This window comes from Protopterus annectens, chromosome 16.part0, assembly GCF_019279795.1.
Source record: "Protopterus annectens isolate FY-2018-M chromosome 16.part0, PAN1.0, whole genome shotgun sequence".
Taxonomy (NCBI): domain Eukaryota; kingdom Metazoa; phylum Chordata; order Ceratodontiformes; family Protopteridae; genus Protopterus; species Protopterus annectens.
The window spans coordinates 877,090,184-877,115,762 of NC_056750.1; the positions used below are offsets into that span (position 1 = coordinate 877,090,184).

General features: G+C 46.1%; 1 protein-coding gene across 6 annotated transcripts in view; it reads left to right on the forward strand.

Moving 5' to 3' along the window:
* The window catches only part of ATXN2L (ataxin 2 like), a 1,992,254-nt gene that overhangs the window by 1,402,294 nt on the left and 564,381 nt on the right, over positions 1–25,579 (forward strand). The gene's annotated exons all lie outside the window — the stretch shown is intronic.

A 25,579-nucleotide genomic window follows, 5' to 3' on the forward strand; every position in this document is an offset into this window, starting at 1 on the left:
ATTTACAGTAATCCCAAATGAATATGGTTTGGATGTTATACAATGTTTTCTTACAAGTGAAACAGATATGTTAGCACGGGAAATAGAAAATGTTTGTGCTTTATTATATGTGGTTCTGACGAAGAATGTATTTATTTTTGATAGAAAACCATTTTTGCAGCTAACTGGGTTAGCAATGGGCACCCCAGTAGCGAATACGTATGCGAATTTAGTGTTATATCAGTGGGAGAAGCAATTTGTATTGAATGACCACAATAGTTTAAACACAAAGGTCAAGTTCTACAGAAGATTTGTAGATGACTGCTTTTTTATTTGGGATGGTAATAGTGAGGAGTTGGAAAGTTATATAATATATTGAATGCTACGACCAATTTTTTAAAATACAAAATGTCTTCTTCAATGGATACTATAGTGTTCTTGGGCATTCAGTTATATAAGAAAATGGATAAAATGAAGTCAGTGATATATAAGAAAGAGGTAAATGCTAATAGGTATATTAGAAGGAATAGCATGCATGCACCACATACCTTTAAAGGTGTTCTAAAAGCACAACTAATAAGGGCTAGTAAATTTAATACAGAAGAGAATAATTTTATACTCCAAGCCAGTGAAATGATGCAAGAATTTATAAGAAATGGTTACGGCATCTTGCATGGCTGCTGTGACTGGGTCTTTACTTAGAAGGCATGCCTGGCTTAAGGAGCAATCCTTGCCAGATCATGTTAAAGCGAAATTGCTGGATGTTCCCTTAAATCACGACTGCCTGTTAGGCAACAAGGCAGAAGTTGTTCTTAAAAAGATGGAGGAAAAAGCTAAATCTAAGCAAACTGTTAAAAGATTTTTTACAAGTGCAGCCTCCTAGGTTTAGTAGGCATTGGCCTTCCACGAATTGGTCCTTTCCTGCCTCTTTCAGACCTTCTCAGTCCAAACCCAGATCCAGCAGAGCTCCCAGGCTTCAGTCCCAGGGTACGCACAGGACTAAGCAGTGGGGAGCCTCCACTACCAAATCTGGGAGTAATAAAACTCCCCCCTATGGTAAACTATCTCAATGACCTCTTTTTAAAACTTCCAAGCACTTCTCAACTGATTGCCCCCTTGGGGGGGAAAGATTGCTCTTCGTGCAAGGAACTGGGAACTCATTGCCCAGGACAAATTGGTTTTAAATATAGTGTCCCAGGGATACAGATTTCACTTCCACACGTTACCAACACCAAGCGGGTGGCCAGGTCTACCCCCAAATCAGTGTGCAAAGGCCCAATAGCAAGTACTTTCTCTCGTAAACATGGGAGCTATTCAACTGGTACCAAAAGAGGAAAAGGGACAAGGTTTCTACTCAAGACTTTTCCTGGTACCCAGAAAAGACAATTCATGATGTCCTATTCTGGACCTGTCTACTCAAAACACCTTTTTGGGGATTCCAAGATTCAAGATGCTGACTCTTCACCAGTTGCACCCTATGCTAGGCAAAGACGCCTGGTTGGCAACACTAGATTTAAAGGAAGCATACCTGCACTTCCCAATCAGGTAATCTTGCAGATGATACCTATGCTTCAAAGCAGGCTATACACGCACTATCAGATGTTCTTCGTGTTTCACAGTTGCAGTCATTACATTTGGGTTATCTGCTTGCAGGTAGCCCTCAGTCGGCCTGATTAACAAAGTCTTGGGTCCTGCATCGGTTGCTGTCCCTTCTTCCATGATGTCAGGTTGCAGGGGTATAAAACATGCAGCCGACGCCATTACATCAGTCTTTCTTGCCATGCAGTGCCTGAAGCAGAAGCAGTTCGCAAGTGCCGGTCGGCCAACTCCTGAAATTTTCATTTTCGAGTTTCAGAACCGAAGTCTTCAACTAAAGCTAAGTACCCCGTTTGGGAAACTTTTTCTTGCTCCTTACCGATGTCAGTAAAAGTTAATAATTGCATTACTTGTGGAAAGTAAATACCTCATAAAGATTTTCATTCGTACTGTATTATTTGCCTAGGCCCTGACCACGATTTACCTTGCTGACGGTTTTGTGCTTTATTTAATCAGCGCACTATCCGTCTTCGGTATATTTTCACCTCTAAATATTTTGGTCCTTGGTTTAATTATCCGGAAATGTCATCGGTTAGCCATCCGACTACCGGGATTCAGAAAAAACGCAAAGATAAAGACAGGGACAGGCTACCGAGATCTAAAACTGCCGACAACACTTCTCCTAAGCCAGTCACCAGTTCGCCGGTACTCACTGAGGCCCTTTCGCAGCCCCTGATATCCGCTACTTCTGATTCGCAGACCTCTACTGAGACCCATTCGGAGTCCGGTATGCCTTGTGATGCTTCAACTGTGGAACCCATGGATGTCTCTACCTTGGAAGGGTCTGGAGCCACTATGCAGGCACCGGCTTCTGAGGGTGTATTCAGGCCTACAGACTTGCATATTAAACCAACGCTTCCTTCTTCACTTAGGCCTAAATCTTGAACCATGCCTAAAAAAACAGCGCCCAGGCCACATGCTTAGGCCTCTTTGCCTAAAAAACAAGTAAGAATGGCTGAAGATTTAATAACTCTAATCAGGGGTAGCCAACCCCCCCCCCCCCCCCCCCACACACACACACACACACACACACACCGCTTCTAAGAGGCCTAGGACTGAAGTTCTTTATAAATCTTCTGACCAGGATTCTCTTTTTTCTGATTCTTCTGGTGATCTGGATTTGCCCTTATCTACTTATGAGGATTCTGATGCAGAGGACTCCATTCCCTCTGCTTCCCCTCCAGAGGATTTTTCTTTTGGGGAAACCTTGCATACTTTAAGGGAGCATTTCCACTGGGAAAGCCAGGATTTGTCTGATTCAAAAAAGAGGCTTAGGGATTTCTTACTCCTACCTCAGCATAGGCCTTTAGCTATTCCTCCTGTACTAGACATTGTTGATGATGCTTTTTCAGAATCTACTTTGGCACCTGATTCCTTGCCTCCTGCTCCCAGAAAACCTGACAGATACTACAGGGTCCCTGAGTCACACAAGTTCCTTTTTAAAAATCCCATTGCGGATCCAGAGACTATTTCACAGGGGCCCAAGGGCATTAAGGCTTCTACTGCTAAAAGTCCTACCCTGTCTGGTAGAGACTCTAGGGTGCTGGATAGATGAGGTAAGAAGGTTTACACTTCTGCAACCTTGGCTAGTAGGGCTTTAAACTGCCAGTTTCATAAGTTAAAGTATCAGCAACATGTTATTGGATTGCTAAAACAGAAAATGATTATTTTCCACACAGTCAGGAGTCAAGAATTACAGGACTTAATGCATTCGGCTGAGCAAGTTGAAAAACATACTTTGCAATGTGGTTTTGATTCATTAGAGGCCTCTTGCAGGGCTGCTGTTACTGGGACTGTGTTCAGAAGGCATGCTTGGCTAAAGGAGCAATCTTTGCCTGATCATGTTAAAGCTAAATTGTTGGATGCTCCCTTAAATCGAGACCGCCTGTTTGGCAACAAGGCTGCGGACATTCTTAAAAAGATGGAAGATAAAGCTAAATATATGCAAACTGTTAAAGATTTCTTACAAGTTCAGACTCCTAGATTTAGTAAGCACTGGCCCTCTAAGAATTGGTCCTTTCCAGCCCCTTCTAGGTCTTATAGGTTCATAGGTTCATAGATTAGTACTAAGCTAACTGCCCTTGCGAGCCATTTTAAGCCTAGCCAATTATCCCTTGTGAGGCTCAAACCCTGCACCTTGTGTTTGTACGACAAACACCTTACCCATTAGGCCATCCTGAAGCTAAACCCAGACACAGCAAAAGCCCCAGGTTTCAGTCCCAGGGGGCAGACACGACTAAGCAGTGGGGGGGCCTCCACTTCCAAATCTGGGAGTAATAAGATTCCCCCCCTATGGTAAACTGTCTCAATGGCTTCCGTTTAAAATTTCCAAGCACTTATCAACTGACTGCCCCTTTGGGGGGAAAGATTGCTCTTCATGCAAAGAACTGGGAACTCATTACCCAGGACAAATGGGGGATGTTCTTCGTCTTTTACTGTTGCATTCATTACATTTGGGTAATCTGCTTTCAGGTTGCCCTCATTCGGCCTGATTAACAAAATCTTGGGGCCTATGTCGGTTGCTGTCCCTTCTTCAGTGACGTCAGGTTGTCAGTGGTATAAAACATACAGCCGAAGCCATTAGATCAGTCTTTCTTGTTGTGCGGTGCCCCAAGCAGAAGCAGTTCGCTAGTGCCGGTTGGCCGACTCCTGAGATTTCCATTTTCGAGTTTCATAACCAAAGTCTTCATCTTAAAGCTAAGTACCCCATTGGGTAAACTTTTTCTTGCTCCTTTCCAATGTCAGTAAAAGTTAATAATTGCTTTACTTGTGGAAAGCAAATACCTCATAAAGATTTTCATTCATACTGTATTGCTTGCCTAGGCCCCGACCATGACATACCTTGCTGTCGGTTTTGTGTTTAATTTAATCAGCGCACTATCAATCGTCTGTATATTTTTGCCTCTAAATATTTCGGTTCTCGGTTTAATTATTCAGAAATTTCGTCAGTTAGCCATCCCGACTACCGGGATTCCGAAAAAATGCAAAGATAAAGACAGAGAGAGGCCGCCAAGGTCTAAAACTGCCGACAACACTTCTCTTAAGCCAGTCGTCAGTTCGCCGGTACTCAGTGAGGCGCTTTCACGGCCCCTGATACCCACTACTTCTGATCGCAGGCCTCTACTGAAACCCATTCGGAGTCCGGTATGCCGCAAAATACTTCAACTATGGAACCCGTGGATGTCTCTACCTTGGATGGGTCTGAAACCGCTGTGCAGGCACTGGCTTCTGAGGGTGTAGTCAGGCCTACGGACTTGCATATTAAATTGACGCCTCCTTCATTCCTAAGGCCTTAATCTCGATCCGTATCTAAAACGCCGACTCCCAGGCCACATGCTCAGGCCCCTATGCCTATAAAATAAATTATAGAAATGGCTGAAGATGTAATAACTCTAATCAGGGGTAGTCAATCCCCCCCCCAAGAGGCCTAGGGCTGAGCTTGATTATGAATTTTCTGATCAGGATTCTGTTTCTTCTGACTCTACTGATGACCTGGATTTGTCCTTACCTGCTTATGAGGATTCTGATGCAGAGGATTCTATTTCCTCTGCTTTGCCTCCTGAGGATTTTTCTTTTGGGGAAACCTTACATACTTTAAGGGAGCATTTTCACTGGAAAAGCCAGGAATTTTCTGATTCAAAAAAGAGGCTTAGGAGTTTCCTTCTTCTACCTCAGCATAGGCCTTTGGCTATTCCTCCTTTACTAGACATTGTTGAATCTGGTTTGGCCCCCTGATTCCCTGCCTCATGCTGCTAGTAAACCTGACAGATACTACAGGGTTCCTGAGTCCCACAAGTTCCTTTTCAAAAATCCTATTGCAGATCCAGAGGCTATTTCTCAGGGGTCCAAGAGCATTAAGGCTTCTACTGCTAAAAATCCTACCCCTTCTGCAAGAGACTCCAGGGCGCTGGATAGATGGGGTAAAAAGGTTTATACTTCAGCAACCTTGTCAGTCAGAGCTTTAAACTGCCAATTTCATATGTTAAAATATCAGCATCATGTCATTGGACTGCTTAAACAGAAAAGTATGTTGATTCCTGACTGTGTGGAAAATAAAGATTTACAGGACTTAATGCATTCTGTTGAACAAGTTGGAAAACATACTTTGCAATGTGGTTTTGATTCTTTAGAGGCCTCTTGCAGGGCTGCTGTTACTGGGTCTGTGCTTAGAAGGTATGCTTGGCTTAAGGAGCAATCTTTGCCTGATCAAGTTAAAACTAAATTGTTGGATGCACCTTTAAATCAGGACCGCCTGTTTGGCAACAAGGCTGAAGAAGTTCTTAAAAAGATGGAAGGTAATGCTAAATCTATGCAAACTGTTAAAGATTTTTTAGAAGTGCAACCTCTTAGATTTAGTAGGCACCGGCCTACTAAGAATTGGTCCTTTCCAGCCCCTTCCAGGTATTCTCAAGCCAAACCCAGACACAGCAAAAACCCCAGGTTTCATCCCAGGGGACTCTCAGAACTAAGCAGAGGGGGGCCTCCACTTCCAAATCTGGGAATAACAAGACAACTCCCTATGGTAAACAGCCTCAATGACTTCCTTTTAAAATTTCCAAGCACTTATCTTCTTACCACCCCTTTTGGGAGGAAAGATTGCTCTTCATGCAAAGAACTGGGAACTCATAACCCAGGGCACATGGATTTTAAATGTAGTGTCCCAGGGATACATATTTCCACACGTTGCCAACACCAAATGGGTGGCCGGACCTGTCCCCAAATCAGTAGGCAGAGGCTCAAAAACAAGTACTCTCTCTCTTAAGCATGGTGTCTATTCAGCTGATACCAGAAGAGGAAAAGGGACAATATTTCTACTCCAGACTTTTCCTGGTACCCAGAAAAGACAAATCATGCGTCCAATCTTGGACCTGTCTACTCTAAACACCTTTCAGGAGATTCCAAAATTCAAGATGCTGACTCTTCACCAATTACTTCCTATGCTAGGCAAAGACGCCTGGTTGGCAACACTAGATTTAAAAGAAGCATACCTGCACATTCCAATCAGGGAATCTTGCAGAAGATACCTACGCTCCAAAGCAGGCTACACGCGTTATCAGTTCTCAGCACTGCCCTTTGGCTTGTCTACTGCGCCCAGGGTATTCACAAAGTGCCTGGTTTTAGTTATTGCATTTTCCAGGCAAAGAAGTATTCAGATATACCCATACCTGGACGATTGTCTAATTCAGACAGAAAGCCAAGACATACTTTTGAATCATCTGGCGTTTGTAAAAAGGGTTCTAACTTGTCTGGGGTATACCCTAAACAAAATGAAATCACAACTGGTACCCTGTCAACAAATTACATTCCTGGGAGCAAGCTTGAATACAACTTCCCAGATGGCTTACCTCACGCCAGAAAAAGCAAATTCATTTGATATCCTATTTCAAATAAGTGGCCAGAAAAACCCTGCTATGCAAGACAAATACTGCAAGCCTTGGGATTCATGGCCTCCTGCATTCTTCTAATTCCATATGCAAGACTGCATATGAGGAAACTACAGTGGTGTCAATGTATGGAGTCAACATTCTACCTGGAGTTCTGTATATACTTTCACCAAGCATTACCATCTGCCAATTTTCTCTAAATCCAGAGCTGGCTTTGCCACTGCAGCCTTGCAGGGCCTTATAGCTTGTCCTAATGCTGTCTAAATTCTTCCTCCCATTCTTAGCTTTGGGAATCTACCCAAATGTGATGACTGCAGCAGAGAAACATGAAGAACATAGTACAGTTTTGTACACTTACCATAAATGTAGATGTTCGAGTGTATTCACTGTTGCAGTCCTGGTTACCCTCCCTCCAGACCCCTTACTTCTTTTGACTATACTTCTACTCTCCTTTACTATGCTCAAAAGTTTTTTTGGTGTATTTGCTTTTTTGTTTGAGGTATAACCTTATATGTATTTATAGATTTAATTCCTTCCCATTAGGGGGGCACCTAACATCTGGGGCAAGAAAAACTGATGTAATGGTGTCGTCTGCATGTTTTTTTACCCCTGACAACCTGACGTCATAGAAGAAGGGACAGCAACTGACGAAAGACCCAAGACTTTGTTAATCAGGCCAAGTGAGGGCTACTGCAAGCAGATAACCCAAATGTGATGACTGCAACAGTGAAGACACTCGAACATCTACGTTTATGGTAAGTGTACACAACTGTACTTTTTGTTGTCCCAGTGTTGATGATTTGGGTGTGTGCACACTTCTACCCAAAAAGAAGTTTTAAATGAACTCTTCAGGATATGTTTGTAGGTGGTTTTAAAAGTGGCACATAGTTGTGTTGTCTGATATAAATGCGTAGTGTGACTAGGGGCAGTCTTGGAGGGAAATAGTGAAGGATAGCTAATGATGCAGTGACTTGACACTGTGCAGGCAGTAGCAGAAGGAACAGGGTGGCTGCTTGAGGGTATAAAAGTGAGCAGGAGGAGAGTGAGATGTATAATCTCTGTTTTTTGCCGTTATGAAATTTCATATCAGTCACAGTGACTTCAGTCTTTTTTTTCCCTTCTGTGTTTATGGTAGCTTCCCTTTTGCTGGCAGATCATAGAGCGTATTGTGCCGGCTTTAAATTTTTTTATATGGAAAAGGCTTCAGGATTCAAAAACTGTGCCATGTGTGGGCACAAGATTCCACCTCAGTGTGTACACAACCTTTGTATCATATGTATCGGTTTGGAATGCCTCTAGGCCTGATGTGAAATCTATTTGGCTTTTGGGCCTTGTTTCTTGCTAGAACAGCAAATTTACATTGTTATTAAAGGCCTTTCTCTGTTGACTCCAGGGATGGGTCAAAAGATGAGAATTTAAACCAAAACCTTCCACCTCCCATGAGGCTGTAGCTCTAGTCCAGTCAGGGCTAACAGTTCCAGAGCCCTCCATTCTGCTGCTCAGTTGCACTGTACCAATTGAGATGTCCAGTAGGTCCCTGATATGGCCAATTTCCAGTAGCCAATCCTTATAGAGGGTAAGTAAATATCTGAAGTAGTTTACTTCATTTGGTCTTCAACCTTTGGGTTACGGATCATTGTCGGATCCGACCCTGCAACTTTTACTAGAATCAGCTCCGAGCTCCAAACTCCTCCCCCTTACCCATAATACACCTCCACTGCCTTCCATCCCCAGATCTTGTTTGCCTGAAATAGCTTATTCATCGTGTCTCTTGAGCTCCAACTTTGTCAAGTGAGTAAAATCTTTGAGAGTACCTTTTTCTTCAGATTTTTGTTAGTGTTAGTATAGGTCCCCTTTCTCCTCCCCTCACTTGGCGCGTCGAGTTATAGAGTGTTAGGATAGTTAGAGTAGTTTGTACTGTTGTGTAGATTGTAGCTCCCCCCCCTCAGTGTTTTCTGTGTACGAGTGTGGTGAGTGGGTGTGAGTGTGCCAGTTAGAAAGAAACTGCCTTTTTTTCTCAATTTCTTTTTCTACTGAGGCAGTATGGCTGAAAAGCTTGTTTTCAAGCGTTTCAAAGTGTGTGGCCATAAATTATCCCCTGCGGATGGCCACACTCTTTTTGTGCTTGGGCATGGCCCATCTGAGTGTGGACTGCAGCATATGTGCGGGCTTCAACCCCCGCACCATTCCTCGTCTCCGGTCACAGCGTCTGCTTTGGCCGCCTCTCCTTCCCCTGGCTTCTCCTCCTTCCTAGGCTGGGACTCAACCTCCTCTACCAAAGCCTGTGGTAGCGGAGCAGAAAAGAGGTAGAGGGAGGGAGAGAGAATCGAAGGCAAGGGAAAAGAGAAAGAGGTCTCTGGAGTACACTTCAACTACAAATCACCACGAATCCGTGACTCACATCTGCTCCGATCTCCGAGGTTCTCTCCGAAGCCGGAGGAGACACGTTCAGCTTCTCGGGCCTTGGTGCCCTGACCCACCAGGTCAGAGTCCGTGGCCTCGTTGAGGTCCACCTGCTCCTTTTCAGACATTGATCTGGATAAAATGATGAGGTTTATCCGTACTCCGATCCAGATGGTGGTCATGCCAGCCCCCCCTCGCTCAGGAAGGGGAGCTCGCTTCCTTTTTTCCAACCTGTATCTCCTTCTCCGATCCGACCTCTGGGTTTGTAGTACTCTGATCCAAGGTTGACTTTGGTCAGGGGGTTAGCGCCGACGGTACCTGCTTCCTCGACGCCAACAGCTGCCTGGAGCGTATCGGACCCGACCAGCTCAGATCTGAGCCTCTCTCGAAGCCAGCGCTTGGGTGTCGGATCCAAGGGAGTTGAACCTTTTTCTTTGGCGTTGACTTTGTCGGGTCAGGTTCCCTCCCTCGGAGCTTTGTCCACCTCAGGCCTGGCTGTGATTCTCTCGTCGGACCCGAGGAGACCGGCCTCCTTATTGGTTTCTCAGGAGGTTTACTCGCCTTCGGTGTTCAATGTGGTAGAAAGGGTTCTCTCCGCTGGATCGAGACCCCTGACTGTCCCCTCTGACTCCACCCAGACTCCCTCAGCACTGTCTACGGTCTGCATCGTTTTACCAGAGGGACAGCCCGTGCTTGAAGATCCCCAGACAGTTCCCCTCAAGGAACAAGTGGTTTGCGAGCTCCCCCCCGGAGAGCCCTACTGGAGAGGTACGTCGCAAGCATACGTGCAAGAGGAGGCACTTGGACCCTCCCCCCGAGTCCTTCACCGAGGACACAGACTTTGATTATGGAGAAGATTCCCCTAGGTCATCTCCCGAGGATGTCTCCTTTGGAAACATCATGGGAAATCCTGTACCAGGGGGAGGTTGGTCGGGCCCATCTACTTCCTGCTGGGTGTCCCCTCCTGCAGATTCTTCGGTGGATCTAGTCACCTCGCGGGCATGGAAGGAACCGGACACCATGGAACCTATCCCAAAAAGACCGGATTAGATCTTAAGCCCCACATAGACAGACCAGCATGGAACAAGGGCTCCCCCATAAATGTCATAGTGGTAGCAGCAGCCACTAAAAAGGAACTTGCTCAGGAGAGTTCCTCGGTCCATCCTCCTGACCGAGAGTTGCGGGTGATGGACCACCTATGGAAGCGGGTTTATGCTTCAGCTACCTTTTCGAGTAGGTTGCTGAACTACCTGGCCCATGTCACCAGACTCCAACGCTACCTGGTAAAGGAGCTGGAGGAGTTTCACCCCCAAGTCCATGTCGCAGGAGGACAAGACATCATTTTCCGCGAGGATGGCCACTTTAAAAGCAGTATCTAATATGTCCATGCGACTCCTCTCACATGCTACAGAAGGAGTGGCTAGGGTGGCTGAGTCCGGCGTGTCCATGAGGCGCAACGCCTGGCTCAGGTTATGTCAATTTTTGGAACCCTTCAAGGCGTCCTTCGCCAGTGCCCGTTATGACGGCTCTACACTCTTTGGTAAGACCGTCAGAGACATTAGTCCTGAGTGAGAAGGATGGGAAGACACGGTCTGCTCTCGAGATCCACTTCTCTAACCCTCAAAGGTCCTTTTCCCTGAACCAGAGAGGGCAAAAGAAGATGTGGTTCCAGAAGTTACAGTATTCCCGGTACACTCAGGGCTCTTCTTCCCCCAGAGGCAGAGGGGGACAGAATGGACGCTGGCCCAGAGTCAGAGGGGGTCCAAGGAACTTTGGGTCTCAAGAACCTTTCTCTGACAGACCCGGGCAGCAACCCTTAGGGGTTGCCCAACTGCTCTACTCTGGTGGCAGTCTGGGACGATTGTCCTTGCACCTAGCGGTATGGGAGTCCATAACAGTCCGCTGTGTGCTTCAGATTATATCTAGAGGATACTCTATCCCTTACGTGGGTTCCCCCAAATCTCCCAGACACTTCCCGGATATACCACCCACGCAAAGGGAAGCAGCAGCATAGGAAATTTCCAAGCTGCTAGAAAAACGAGCCATCGAAACCGTCCCCCCTTGATCAGTCCGGATCGGGCTTCTACTCTAGGTTCTTTTTGGTGCCAAAGAAAATGGAGGGGCTTAAGGCCCATTCTTGACCTCTCTACCCTGAACCTGTCAATTGCCAAAGAGACGTTCCGGATGGTCACATTACAGTCCATCATACCATATCTGCAAGAGATCGACTGGATGTTCTCGTTAGACTTCCAGGATGCTTACTATCACATAAAAATGCACAGAAGGTCCAGGAGGTTCCTCCGCTTCCAGCTAGGAGTCAACCATTACCAATTTCGAGCCCTACCCTTTGGCTCACCACAGACCCCACGGTGTTTACTAAAGTGATGGCGGTGGTAGTGGCTCACCTGAGGCTTCAGGGGATTCAGTTCTATCCGTACCTGGACAATTGACTCCTCACTGCTCCCACTAGATTTCTACTCTCCCAAACCAGGGATTATTTCCTGACTCTTTCCCTGTGTTTGGGGATCACAATCAATGCATCAAAATCTCTCCTAGATCCTCTACAGGTGATAGACTACACTGGTGCCAGGATAGAAGATCTTCAGTGCAAAATCTTTCTGACCTCGGAGAGATTTCAAAACCTGAGGATGCATGTCTCCCTGATCTTGCCACTCTCATCTCCCAATGGCACAATCAGTGTTGAGAGGCTTAGGCTCGATGGTGGCGACCATAACTCTTCCCCCGTGTGCTCGGTTACACATGAGAATTCTACAGTGGACTCTAGCTGTACAATGGTCTGTGTTGGAACTGCCATTGACATATCCAATTCAAATCAGTCACGTCTACAGGTCGTCCCTCATATGGAGAATGTGCTCTCCAGACATTTTGGAGGGACAACCTCTTGTTCTAGCCCTGGCCCAAGCCACAGTGACCACGGATGCCTCCCAACTTGGGTGGGGGGGACATTGTACAGGCAGGACAGTCCAAGGCCTGTGGTCCCCCATAAAAAACAGCTTGCACATAAATGTCCTAGAGATGAGGGTGGTCCTTCTAGTGTTGCAGGCCATTCATGCCTTTCTTTCTCTGGGGACAATTGCTATTCAGTCAGACAACATGTTTGTGGATGTTCTTCATGTTTCATTGTTGCAGTCATCACATTTGGGTTATCTGCCTGCAGGTAGTCCTCAGTCGGCCCGAATACCAGAGTCTTAGTATTTTTGCTTCGGATGCTGTCGCTTCTTCTATGACATCAGGTCGTCAGGGGTATAAAACAGGCAATCGATGCCATTACGTCAGTCTTTGTTGCAGAGGAGGAGCCCAAAGCAGTTCGCTAGTGCCAATTGGCCGCTACCTGAAATTTTCATTTTCGAGTTTATAATCCTGAAGTCTTCTAAAGCTAAGTACCCTGTTGGGGATCCTTTTTTTTTGCTCTAACTGATGTCAGAAAAAGTTAATTGTCTTAACTGTGGAAAGCAAATACCTCACAGAGATTTTCATTCTTACTGCATCATCTGTTTAGGCCCAGACCATGATGTCCCTTGCTGTTGGTTTTGTGCCTTGTTTAATGCATGAACCATTCTTCATTGGGTATCTTTATCGCTAAATTATTTCGCTCTTGTGCTTCGTATTCCGAAATGGCTTTAAGAAGCCGTCCGATTACCAATCTTCTGAAAAAACGTAAAGATAAAGACAGAGACAAACTGCATAGGTCCAAAACTGCCAATGATGCTTCCATTAAGCTAGTCTCCAGTCCGCTGGTACTCAGTGAGGCACCTTTGCAGCCCCTGATTCACGGGCCTCTGCTGAGACCCATTCGGAGTCCGGTATGCTGTGAGATGTTTCTTCGATGATGGGTCCGGAGCCGCAGGCATCGGCTTCTGAGGGTGTATTCCCTCCTACCAGTGTTCGAATTAAACCGACGACTTTGTTTTTAGCTAAAACAACCGAGTTTCTTAGGCCCAGAGTACGCACTACACCTACAAAACCGACGACCAAAGCACATGCTGAAGCTGCCATGCCAGAAAAACAAATGCTTAGAATGGCTGAAGACCTTATTACCCTCATTAGGGGAAGCCAGCCTTCTCCTGCTAAGACACAAAGAATTGATTTTCCTTCTGATTCTACAGACCAGGAGTCCGATGACTCTGACCCTTCTGCTTATCAAGACATGCCCTTATCAGCCTCCAGAGGATTTTTCTTTTGGTGAAACCTTGCATACTTTTAAGAGAGCATTTCCACTGGGAATGCCAAGAGTACCGTCAGTCCAAAAAGAGACTCAGAGAATTTTTAGAGTTGCCTCAGCACAGGCCTCTAGCTATACCCCCTGTCCTGGATGTTGTAGATGATGTTTTTATGGAATCCAGTCTTACTCCAGGTACAGTACCCCGGCCCCTAGAAAACCTAACAGGTACTGCAGAATACATGATTCCCACAAATTTCTCTTCAAGAATCCTACTGCAGATCCAGAGACCATTTCCCAGGGAGCTAAAGTTATTAAGGCTGCTACAGCCAAAAATCCTACCCTTTCGGACAGGGATTCCAGAGCTTTAGACAGATGGGGTAAGAAGGTATATACCTCTGCAACTCTTGCCATCAGGGCGTTGAACTGCCCGATGTTCTTTGTGTTTCACTGTTGCAGTCATCACATTTGGGTTATCTGCCTGCAGGTAGCCCTCAGCCGACCTGAATACCAGAGTCTTCGGATTTCTGCGTCGGATGAGGTCTCCTCTTCCTTGCCGTCAGGTCGTCAGGGGAATAAAACATGCAGTTGACGCCATTACCACAGTCTTTCTTGCCATGCGGTGCCCAAAGCAGAAACAGTTTGCAAGTGTCGGTCGGCTGACTCCTGAAATGTTCGTTTTCGTGTTTCAGACCCAAAGTCTTCAAAAAAGCCAAGTACCCCGTTGGGGATCCTTTTTCTTGCTCTAACCGATGTCAGTAAAAGTTAACAATTGTCTTACTTGTGGAAAGCAAATACCTCCTAGAGATTTTCATTCTAACTGCATTCCTTGTTTAGGCCCAGACCACGATGTCCCTCATTGTCGCTTTTGTGCCTTGTTCAACGCCCAAACTATTCGTCGGGCTATTTTTGCAGCTATTTATTTTCGTACTCGTTCTGTGTACTCCGAAATGGCTTAGTCAAGCCATCTGACTACCGATATTCCGAAAAAAAACATAGGGATAAAGACAGAGACAGACCGCATAGGTCCAAAACTGCAGACGACGCTTCTGTTAAGCTAGTCGCCAGTCTGCCGGTACTCAGTGAGGTGCTTTTGCAGCCCCTGATACCCGCTACTTCTGATTCGCAGGCCTCTACTGAGACCCATTCGGAGTCCGGTATGCCGCAAGATGCTTCTTCGACTATGGAACCTGTGGATGTCTCTACCTTGGATGGGTCCGGAGCCGCTGTGCAGGCACCGGCTTCTGATGGTGTATTCAGGCCTACAGACATTCATATTAAACCAACGCCATTGTTTTCTTTCAGGCCAAAAACTCATACCACGCCTAGAAAACTGACGACCAAACCGCAGACTCAGGCCCATATGCCTAAAAAACAAAAGCTTAGAATGGCTGAAAACCTTATTACCTTAATTAGGGGAAGCCAGCCGTCCCCCTCTAAGAGACCTAGAACTTATTTTCTTTTTGATTCTTCTGATCAGGAATCTGATGTTTCTGTTCCTTCTGATTACCAGGATTTGCCCTTATCTACTTATGAGGATTCTGATGCAGATGATTTTATTCCCTCTGCCTCCCCTCCAGAGGATTTTTCTTTCGGTGAGACCTTGCACACTGTTAGGAAGCATTTCCACTGGGAAAGCCAGGATTACTCTTGAGTCAAAAAAGTGACTTGGGGAATTCTTACTACTACCTCAACACAGGCCTTTAGCCTATCCCTCCTGTTTTGGACATTGTAGATATCTGGAATCTAGCCTTACCCCAGACACTTTACCTCCAGCTCCCAGAAAACCTGACGGGTACTACAGAGTACCTGACTCTAACAAGTTCCTCTTTAAGAATCCTTCTGCGGATCCAGAGGCCATTTCCTAAGGACCAAAAGGCATTAAGGCTGCTGCTGCCAAAAATCCTACCCCTTCTGATAGAGATTCTAGAGCCTTAGATAGATGGGATAAGAAGGTATACACTTCTGCTACTTTGGCCATTAGGACTTTAAATTGCCTTTTTCATTTGTTAAAGTATCAGCAGCATGTTATGGGGCTACTTAAACAGAAAATGATGTTGATTCCTGATTGTTCTGAACACAAAAAATTACAGGATTTAATGTGTTCTGCAGAACAAGTTGGTAAACATACTTTGCAATGTGGTTTTGACTCTTTAGAAGCATCTTGCAGGGCTGCTGTCACTGGGTCTGTAATTAGAAGGCATGCTTGGCTTAAAGAACAAAACTTGCCAGATCATGTAAAAGCTAAATTACTGAGTGCTCTCTTAAACTAAATCTATGCAAACTGTTAAAGATTTTCTACAAGTGCAGCCTCCCAGATTCATTAGGCATTGGCCTTCAAAGAACTGGTCCTTTCCATTCCCTTCTAGGCCTTCTCAGGCCAAACCCGGGAACAGCAGACCACCTAGGCTACAGTCTCAGTCTACGCACAGACCTAAGCAGTGGGGGGCTCCCACTTCCAAAGCAGGGAGTAGTAAGCCACCCCCGTACGGAAAAATGGCACAATGACTTAACCCTTCCAAGCCCTGCTCAACTACCTGCTCCCTTAGGAGGAAAGCTCACCCTGCATGCCAAAAACTGGGAATTCATTACCCAGGACAAATGGATTTTGAACATAGTTTCCCAAGGGTACAGATTCCACTTCCACACACTTCCAACCCCAAATGGTTGGCCAGACCTATCCCGAAACCAATGGGCGGAGGCCCAACAGCAGGTTATCTCTCTTCTCAATATCAGGGCTATTCAACCTGTTCCAGCAGAACAAAGGGGGCAAGGTTTTTATTCAAGACTTTTTCTGGTACCCAGAAAAGACAACTCCTGGAGTCCCATCCTGGACCTCTCTATTCTGGTAGTTCCAAAATTCAGAATGCTAACTCTGCAACAGCTTCTTCCCATGCTAGCCAAGGATGCCTGGCTGCCAACCCTAGACTTAAAGGAAGCTTACCTCCACGTCCCAATAAGGGAATCTTGCAGGAAATACCTACGCTTCAGGGCAGGCTTCATGCATTATCAGTTCTCTGCACTTCCCTTTGACTTATCTACTGCGCCAAGGGTATTCACAAAGTGCCTAGCTTCAGCCATTGCATTTTGCAGGCAGAGAAATATTCATATTTACCCATACTTGGACGATTGTCTTATTCAGGCAGAAAGCCAGGACTTGCTATTACAACACCTGGCATTCGTAAAGAAACTTCTAACCACTCTGGGGTACACCATCAACGAAAAGGAAGCTTTGGGAATCTACCCAAATGTGATGACTGCAGCAGAGAAACATGAAGAACATAGTACAGTTGTGTACACTTACCATAAATGTAGATGTTCGAGTGTATTCACTGTTGCAGTCCTGGTTACCCTCCCTCCAGCCCCCTTACTTCTCTTCCCTCTACCTTTCCTTCTTGTTTGGCATGTATTATATCGTGTATTTGCTTTTTTGCTGGGGGGTATACCATACCTTATAATTGCTTCCTATTGTGGGGGCACCTGACATCTGTGGCAAGAAAAACTGTTGTAATGTCGTCGGCTGCATGTTTTATACCCCTGACGACCTGACGTCAAGGAAGAAGCGACAGCATCCGATGCAGAAATCCAAAGACTCTGGTATTCAGGCCGGCTGAGGGCTACCTGCAGGCAGATAATCCAAATGTGATGACTGCAACAGTGAATACACTCGAACATCTACATATTATGGAACTAATTAAACAAAAAATGGTATTAGTTCCAGATTTTGCAGAAAATAAAGATTTACAAGAGCTGATGCATTCTGCAAACCAAGTTAGTAAGCATACTTTGCAGTGTGACTTTGATGCCCTAGAAGCATCTTGCAGGGCTGCAGTCACTGGGTTTGTACTGAGATGGCATGCTTGGCTGAAGGAACAAAGCTTGCCCGATCATATCAAGTCCAAATTACTAGACGCTCCTTTAAGTAAGGGCTGTTTGTATGGCACCAATGCAGAAGTAGTTCTTAAAAAGATCGAGGAAAAAGCTAGATCTATGCAAAGTGTCAAAGAATTCTTACAAGTGCAACCACCTAGATTCAGTAGACATTGGCCTTTCAAAAACTGGTCTTTTCCAGCCCCTTCCAGGCCTTCCCAGACCAGACCCAGGGGAAACAGGCCAACCAGACTACAGTCTCAGGGTATGCAGAGATCTAAACAGTGGAGTGCTCCCACAGCAAAAACAGGGAGTGGTAAGCCGCTCCCTTATGGAATAAGTTCACAATGACTTTTCAGTCATCCTTCCCAATTACTTATGCCCCTAGTAGGAAAACTTGCACTTCATGCAGAGAAACGGATGTCCATTACTCAGGACCGATGGGTCCTAAACATTGTATCCCAGGGGTACAAATTCTACTTCTATTCACTGCCAACCCCAAGAGGGTTTTCAGACCTTCCTCCAAACCATTGGGCAGAGGCTCAAAAGAAAGTACTTTCCCTGCTCAGTATCGGAGCTATTCAACCTGTTCCAGTAGAACAAAGGGGGCAGGGTTTCTACTCCAGACTTTTCCTGGTGCCCATAAAATAGGGCTCTTGGCGCCCAATCTTGGATCTTTCAATTCTCAATACCTTTCTGGTGATCCCAAAATTCAAGATGCTTACCCTGTAACAGCTTCTGCCTATGCTAGCCAAGGATGCCTGGTTAGTCATTCAAGACTTAAAAGAAGCTTATCTGCACATCCCCATAAGGGAGTCATGCAGGAAGTATCTACGTTTCAGGCCAGGCTGTATGAACTATCAGTTTTCTGCACTTCTGTTTGGCATATCTACTGTACTCAGAGTATTCACAAAGTGCCTGGCTCCAGCTATTTTATACTGCAGGCAGAGAAATATCCAAATTTTCCTGTACTTGGACGACTGCCTGATTCAGGCGAAGTGTCAGGAATTGCTACTTCACCACCTGGCATTTGTAAAAAGCCTTCTCACTTCATTGGCGTACACCTTCAATGAAAAGAAATCACAACTGGTACCCAGTCAAAAGATTGTATTCCTGGGAGCAAGCTTGGACACAACTTCCCAGATGGCATTTCTCACTTCAGGAAAACAGGTCTATCTGACAAACTACTTCAAACAAATGGCCACCAGAACCCGGCTGTCTGCAAGAAAAATACTGCAAGCCATAGGGTTCATGGCCTCATGTATTCTGCTAATTCCATATGCACGACTGCATATGAGGAAACTTCATTGGTACTTAAAAAGTCTGTGGTGCCAACATTCTCAGGACCTGGAAACAGTCATTCCTATCATACCTTGTCTAAGGGCAGAGTTTCTTTGGTGGGCAGAAGCATGCAACCACAACAAGGGGCTGCCCAAAACCTGACAGCAGATGCATCAGACTATGCATGGGGGGCTCACATGGCAGGCAAATGCATTTAGGGCTACTGGAGCCCAGGCCAGATTCTCCTGCACATCAATCAAAAAGACATGCTAGCTGTACAGAATGCTCTGACAGCCTTCAAATACCTAATCCTTCCAGGACAACTGCTTATAAAAACAGACAACACCACAGTTATGTGGCACATAAGCAGTGGGGAACCCATTCTTACCCACTCTGCAGGTTAGCCATGGCCCTGTGGAACACAGCCTTGAGCAACCAAGTGCATCTACAAGCTCAGTTCCTGCCAGGCAAACAAAATTCACTGGCAGACTTGAGCAAAAATCTCCTAGACCCACACGAGTGGAAATTGGAGCCCATCACCTTCGACCTTCTGATCCAGAGGTGAGAGACACCGGAGGTGGACCTCTTTGCCTCAGCTGAGAACCACCAGTTGAGCAAATACTGCACCAAGAACCCTAATAGCAGGGCCTGGGAGGTGGATGCCATGTCCTTTCAATGGGAAAACCTCTCAATTTATGCCTTCCCCCCTCTACCCCTTCTCTCAAGAGTACTACTCAAGATAAAAGGCCAAGGGCAATTCTTATTGCCCCAGACTGGCCACGCCAGCACTGGTACCCACTCTTATGCAGCCTGACAACAGTGCCACCCTGGCACCTTCACCAGACTCCTACCCTGCTGTCTCAGCAGGAGGGACAGATTTTGCATCCACAATTGCAAACCCTAAACCTTGCAGCCTGGCTTATCCCTTGAATACCCCACCAGCAACCAGGTGCTGGATGTCATTCTTGAAGCCAGAAGGCCTAGTACTAGGAAATCCTATGCTGAAAAATGGAAAAGATGTTCTTGGAATCAGTCTAAAGGGAAGGACACAGCAGTGCCCTCCTTACCTCTAACCCTGGATTACCTAGCAGAGCTACTCCAGAGAGGCCTATCCTTCTCCTCCATTAAGATTCATGCCTCTGCCATCTCAGCTCATTATAATACAGAGACACCTCTATTTTCTCGCCGTCTCAAACAGTTCCTGAGAGGGGATAACAGCTTAAAGCCCCCTAGGAGAGCACCCACCCCTGCCTGGGACCTTAACTTTGTACTGGTAAAGTTCATGCTTCCCCCTTTTGAACCTGCTGCCTCAGCAGAGTTAAAACTCCTCTCTTGGAAAACACCCTTGCTTTTAGCCATAACTTCAGCAAGAAGAGTGCCTGAGTTACAGGCACTGATGGCTGTGGAACCCTTCATTATTTTCATGCTGACAGGGTTTCTCTCAGGACTAACCAGTCCTTTATGCCTAAGGTGGTGTCCAGTGTGGCTCTAAACCAATCCATCCATTTGTCAACCTTTTCCCCTAATCCTCAGAATAAAGGGGAAAGGATCCTGCACTCTTTGGATGTGCACAGTCAGCTCAGGTTCTACCTTGACAGGACTAAGCCTTTCAGAAAATCTGACCAGCTGCTGGTCAGTTTTGGTACAGGGACAAGAGGGTAAGGCCATTTCAAAACAAACCATTTCCAAATGGATAGCACACTGGATCCATTTCTGCTACAAGCACCATGGAAAACCTACCCCACAGGGGATCAGACCACATTCCATTGGGGCTACTTCCACCTCTACATTTCTCAGGGGAGTCCCTACCAGAAACATTCTGGAAGCTGCAACCTGGAGTTCTGTACACACCTTCACCAAGCATTACCACTTACCTATATTTTCTAAATACAGGGCTGTATTTGCTACAGCAGTCTTGCAAGGCCTACTAGCCAGCCCTAACACTTCTTGACTGCCTCCGCCCTTCCACAGTTTTGGGAATCGACCCAAGTGTGATGACTGCAACATTGAAACACGAAGAACGTAGTACAGTTGTGTACTCTTACCATAAATGTAGATGTTCGACTGTATTCACTGTTGCAGTCCTGGTTTCCCTCCCTCTAGCCCCCTGACTTTCTCTGTCTTTCTACCTCTCCCCTGTGTGGCCATTCCTAATGGCATTGGTATTTACTTTTTACCGGTGGTGTTCACCGCTATATACCAGCTCCCTGTTTGGGGTCTCCTGACATTTGGGGCATGAAAAACTGATGTAATGGTGTCGGCTGCCTGTTTTATACCCCCTGATGACCTGATGTCTTGGACGACGCGACAGCATCTGACGCAGAAGTACTAAGACTCTGGTATTCAGGACGACTGAGGGCTACCTGCAGGCAGGTAACCCAAGTGTGATGACTGCAACAGTGAATACACTCGAACATCTACATTTATGGTAAGTGTACACAACTGTACTTCTGGTATATCAACAAACAGGAAGGAACCAGATCTTACCCCCTTTGTCGCGAGGCCATGAGAGTATGGGAATGGGTGTTCTCCGGTCGCTTTCTCATCGCAACGCACATTCCTGGACGGTCCAACAGCCTGGTGAACAGGCTAAGTCGAACCATTCTGATGCCTTATGAGTGGTCTCTGAATCTGTCAGTAGCGGACCAGATCTTCAGCGAGTGGGGTCAACCTTGCTGCGATCTCTTCGCATCTACTTCCAACGCGAAGTGCAGCAAGTTTTTCGCTCTGAACCCCCTGCCGGGGGAGTCCCCCAGAGACGCTGTAGTTTATGCGTGGCTTCCCGGTCTTCTGTATGCTTACCCCCCCCCCCCCCAGTACCTCTCATTCTGAGGTTTCTACAGAAAGCGCATCGACTGGGGAGCAAAGTGATCCTCATTGCCCCGATGTTCATCGTGCATACAGCTGCAGTAGTCACAGATGGGTTTTCTGCCGTCAGGCGGTCCCTCAGTCGGCCGAATTCCAAAGTCTTGGTCCGGCGTCGGTTGTCGTCGCTTTCTCTTCTGACGTCAGTGAGGCCAGAGTATATAAGACACAGCCAACGCCATGTTCTCCTGTCTTTTTTGCCGTGCGGTGCCCAAAGCAGAAGCAGTTCGCAAGTGCCGGTCGGCCAGCTCCTGAATTACGAAAATTTTGAAAACCGAAGTCTTCATTAAAGCTAAGTACCCCATTGGGGAAACTTTTCTTGCCTCAGACCGATGTCAGAAAAAGTTAATTGTATTTCTTGTGGGAAGCAAATACCGCATAAGGATTTCCATTCCCTCTGCATACCTTGTTTAGGCCCAGACCACGACGTCTCGGGCTGTTGCTTTTGCGCTACCTTCAATAAACGCACTATTAAGCGTCGGGCGGAGTTCGCCCAACACTATTTTGGTAAAGCTTTTGATTATAAAATGTCGTCGGACACTCCGACTACCGTTTTGTCCAAAAAACGCAAGGAAAAGGACCGACACGACGCCAAAACAGGCTACACGTGGTCCGGTTCTCAGCGAGACGCCTTTGCAGTCCCTGACTACCGACGACACTCCTTTGGCGGTGTCCTCTGTACCCGAGACCGCTGGAACCTCGGCCCTTTCCCAGACTACAACCACCGAAGCCTTTGCTAATGTTGAGCCTACTAATGTGGACAGGTCCACCTCCACCCATGGTGTCTTTAGACCCTCATCTTCTTTTTCTGTTAAGGCCTTTGCTAAATCCAAAGCAGCCAGGCACCCCAAGAGGCCTGTTGCACAGGGCCCATCTCCAGGTTCCATGCCTAAAAAACAGATGCTTAAAATGGCTGAGGATTTAATTACTCTTATCAGAGGTTCTCAACCCCCTCCAGACAAGAGACCCAGAGTGGAGGAAGATTCTCCCTCTTCTGATCAGGGATCCATTTTATCAGAACATTCTGATGCAGAGGAACACTCTTACTCCCCTTTTGAGGATTCGGATGCAGAACAGTCCATCCCTTCTGTATCTCCTCCTGAGGATTTTTCCTTTGGGGAAACCTTTCACACCTTGAGGGAACACTTCCATTGGGAAGGCCAAGACTTTTCAGATTCCAAGAAAAGGCTTAGGGAATTTCTTTTGTTACCTCAACACAGACCTCTGGCGATACCCCCTGTTTTGGACATACTTGATGATGTTTATTCGGAGGCTTGTCTTAACCCGGATTCTCTGCCTCCTGCACCAGTCAAACCTGATAGGTATTACAGAGTACCCAACTCTCACCAATTTCTCTTCAAAAGCCATAATGCTGACCCTGAAACCATTTCACAAGGCCCCAAGGGATTGAAGGCCTCCACTGCCAAGAATCCACTTCCTGCAGAAAGGGAGTCAAGATCTTTAGAAAGGTGGGGTAAAAAGGTATATACCTCGGCCACCCTAGCCATGAGGGCCTTAAATTGTCAGTTTCATATGCTTAAATATCAACAGTTCCTGTTATCACAACTAAGGAATAAAATGTCTCAACCTGAACAACCAGACTTAAAGGAGTTACAGGATATGATGCATAGTGCAGAGCAAGTGGGTAAACACACTTTACAATGTGGTTATGATGCCCTAGAGGCTTCAAGTAGAGCGGCTGCTACAGGATCAGTCATTCAGACATGCCTGGCTTAGAGAACAAAACTTGCCTGATCATGTGAAAGCTAAACTTCTAGATGCTCCTTTACAAAAGGATGTGCTGTTTGGTACTAATGCTGAGGAGATACTACGGAAAATGGAAGAAAAAGCCAAATCTATGCAAACTGTCAAAGCCTTTTACAGGTCCAACCACCACGTTTTAGCAGAAATTGGCCTTCAAAAAACTGGTCCTTTCCAGCCACTGACAAGCCCCAAAGAGGTAGATACAGATGCACAAGGGGCAGAGGGCAATCACAAGGATCATATAGAGGACGACAATGGCAAACTCCAGCACCAAGAGGTGGCGAGGACAGTGCACAACAATACAGGAAGCACACCCAATGACTCCCTCATTTCCATGCCAAGCACGTCTCAGCTGGCAGCACCTTTGGGAGGAAAGCTAGCATTATTTGCAAGCAATTGGCATATTGTCACAACAGACAAATGGATCCTGGACATTATAAACAGAGGCTACAAATTTCATTTTCACACTCTTCCAAAAATGAGAGGCATGCCAAACCTGCCACAGAATCAAAGGGCAGAGGCACAACTACAAATTTCAAAGCTCATAAGCATGAGAGCTATTCAAGAGGTACCTACTCACGAACAAGGTCAAGGTTTTTATTCAAGACTTTTTCTGGTACCAAGGAAAGGAACCAACTGGAGACCCATTTTGGACTTATCCATCCTAAACACATTTCTACTGCACCAAAATTCAAGATGCTCACATTACAGCAACTTCTTCCCATGCTGGGCAAGGAGTTTTGGCTGGTAACATTGGACCTCAAGGAGGCATACCTGCATGTCCCAATCGGACAAAGCTGCAGAAGATACCTCAGATTTCTTGCAGGTTTAATCCACTATCAATTCTCTGCATTGCCCTTTGGCTTATCTACTGTGCCCAGAGTATTCACAAAGTGCCTGGCATCAGTGATTGCCTACTGCAGACTTCAAGGGATACAAATTTACCCTTATTTGGACGACTGCCTGATCCAAGCGGACAGCAAACACATACTTCTGGAACATCTGGCATATGTGACACGGTTATTGCATTCTCTGGGATGCACAATCAACAAAGAGAAATCAAGGCTAACACCATCTCAGAAAATAACTTTCCTGGGTGCCAACTTGGACACAAACACCCAGATGGCCTATCTTACGCCAGAAAAACAGGGGCGACTATCTCATTACTTCAAAATACTAGCAAAAAGTACCAGGCTTACTACAAGGAAAATCCTGCAGGCTCTGGGATTCATGGCATCTTGCATTCTTTTAATCCCATGTGCAAAGCTGCATATGAGGAAACTTCAATGGTACCTAAAAAACCTATGGTCTCAACACAGTCACAGTTTGGAAACAATAATGCCAATAATTCCATGTTTGCAAAAGGAATTTCTATGGTGGGTCCAAGCATGTCAAGCAAACATAGGCCTCCCATTCTGCAAGCCTCAAGCAAAGCAAGTTATCACAACAGACGCCTCAGATTACGCCTGGGGGGCGCACATGACGGACAGGTGCATCCAGGGCAAATGGTCCCAAAAAGAAAAGCACCTTCACATCAATCAAAAAGAAATGCTAGCAGTAATAAATGCAATTACAGCTTTCAAGGACTTCCTGCATCCAGGGCAATTACTGATAAGAACAGACAACACCACAGTAATGTGTTACATAAACAAACAAGGAGGAACACATTCATAACCCTTGTGCAGACTAGCCATGACTCTTTGGAACTTGGCTGTGGAATGGCAAATCGAACTTCAAGCCCAGTACCTGCCAGGATTGGAAAACACGCTGGCAGACAAATTAAGCAGAAATATGACAGATCCACATGAATGGAAGTTGCATCCTCAGGTGTTTACAGAAATAACCCAAGTGTGGGGGAGGCCAGACATAGATCTTTTTGCCTCCCACAGGAATCATCAATTGGAAAAGTTTTGTTCGAGGACCTTTCATCCAAAGGCCTGGAGAGTGGACGCCCTTTCATTCAGTTGGACAGCATGGACAGCTTACGCATTCCCACTTCTGCCTCTTCTGCCCAAGGTACTTTTGAAAGCTAGAGCAGACAGACCGAAGATGATACTGATTGCTCCAGATTGGCCACGGCAACACAGGTACCCACTGCTGAGGAGCCTAACACATACTCCTCCCTGGTCCCTTCCTCTAATGCCTCTTCTGCTGACTCAGCACAGCTACAAAACTCTCCACAGTCAGCTGAAAACACTCAATCTAGCTGCATGGAAAATTCCTTAACACCACAACAGACCCTACTCTCCAAGGAGGT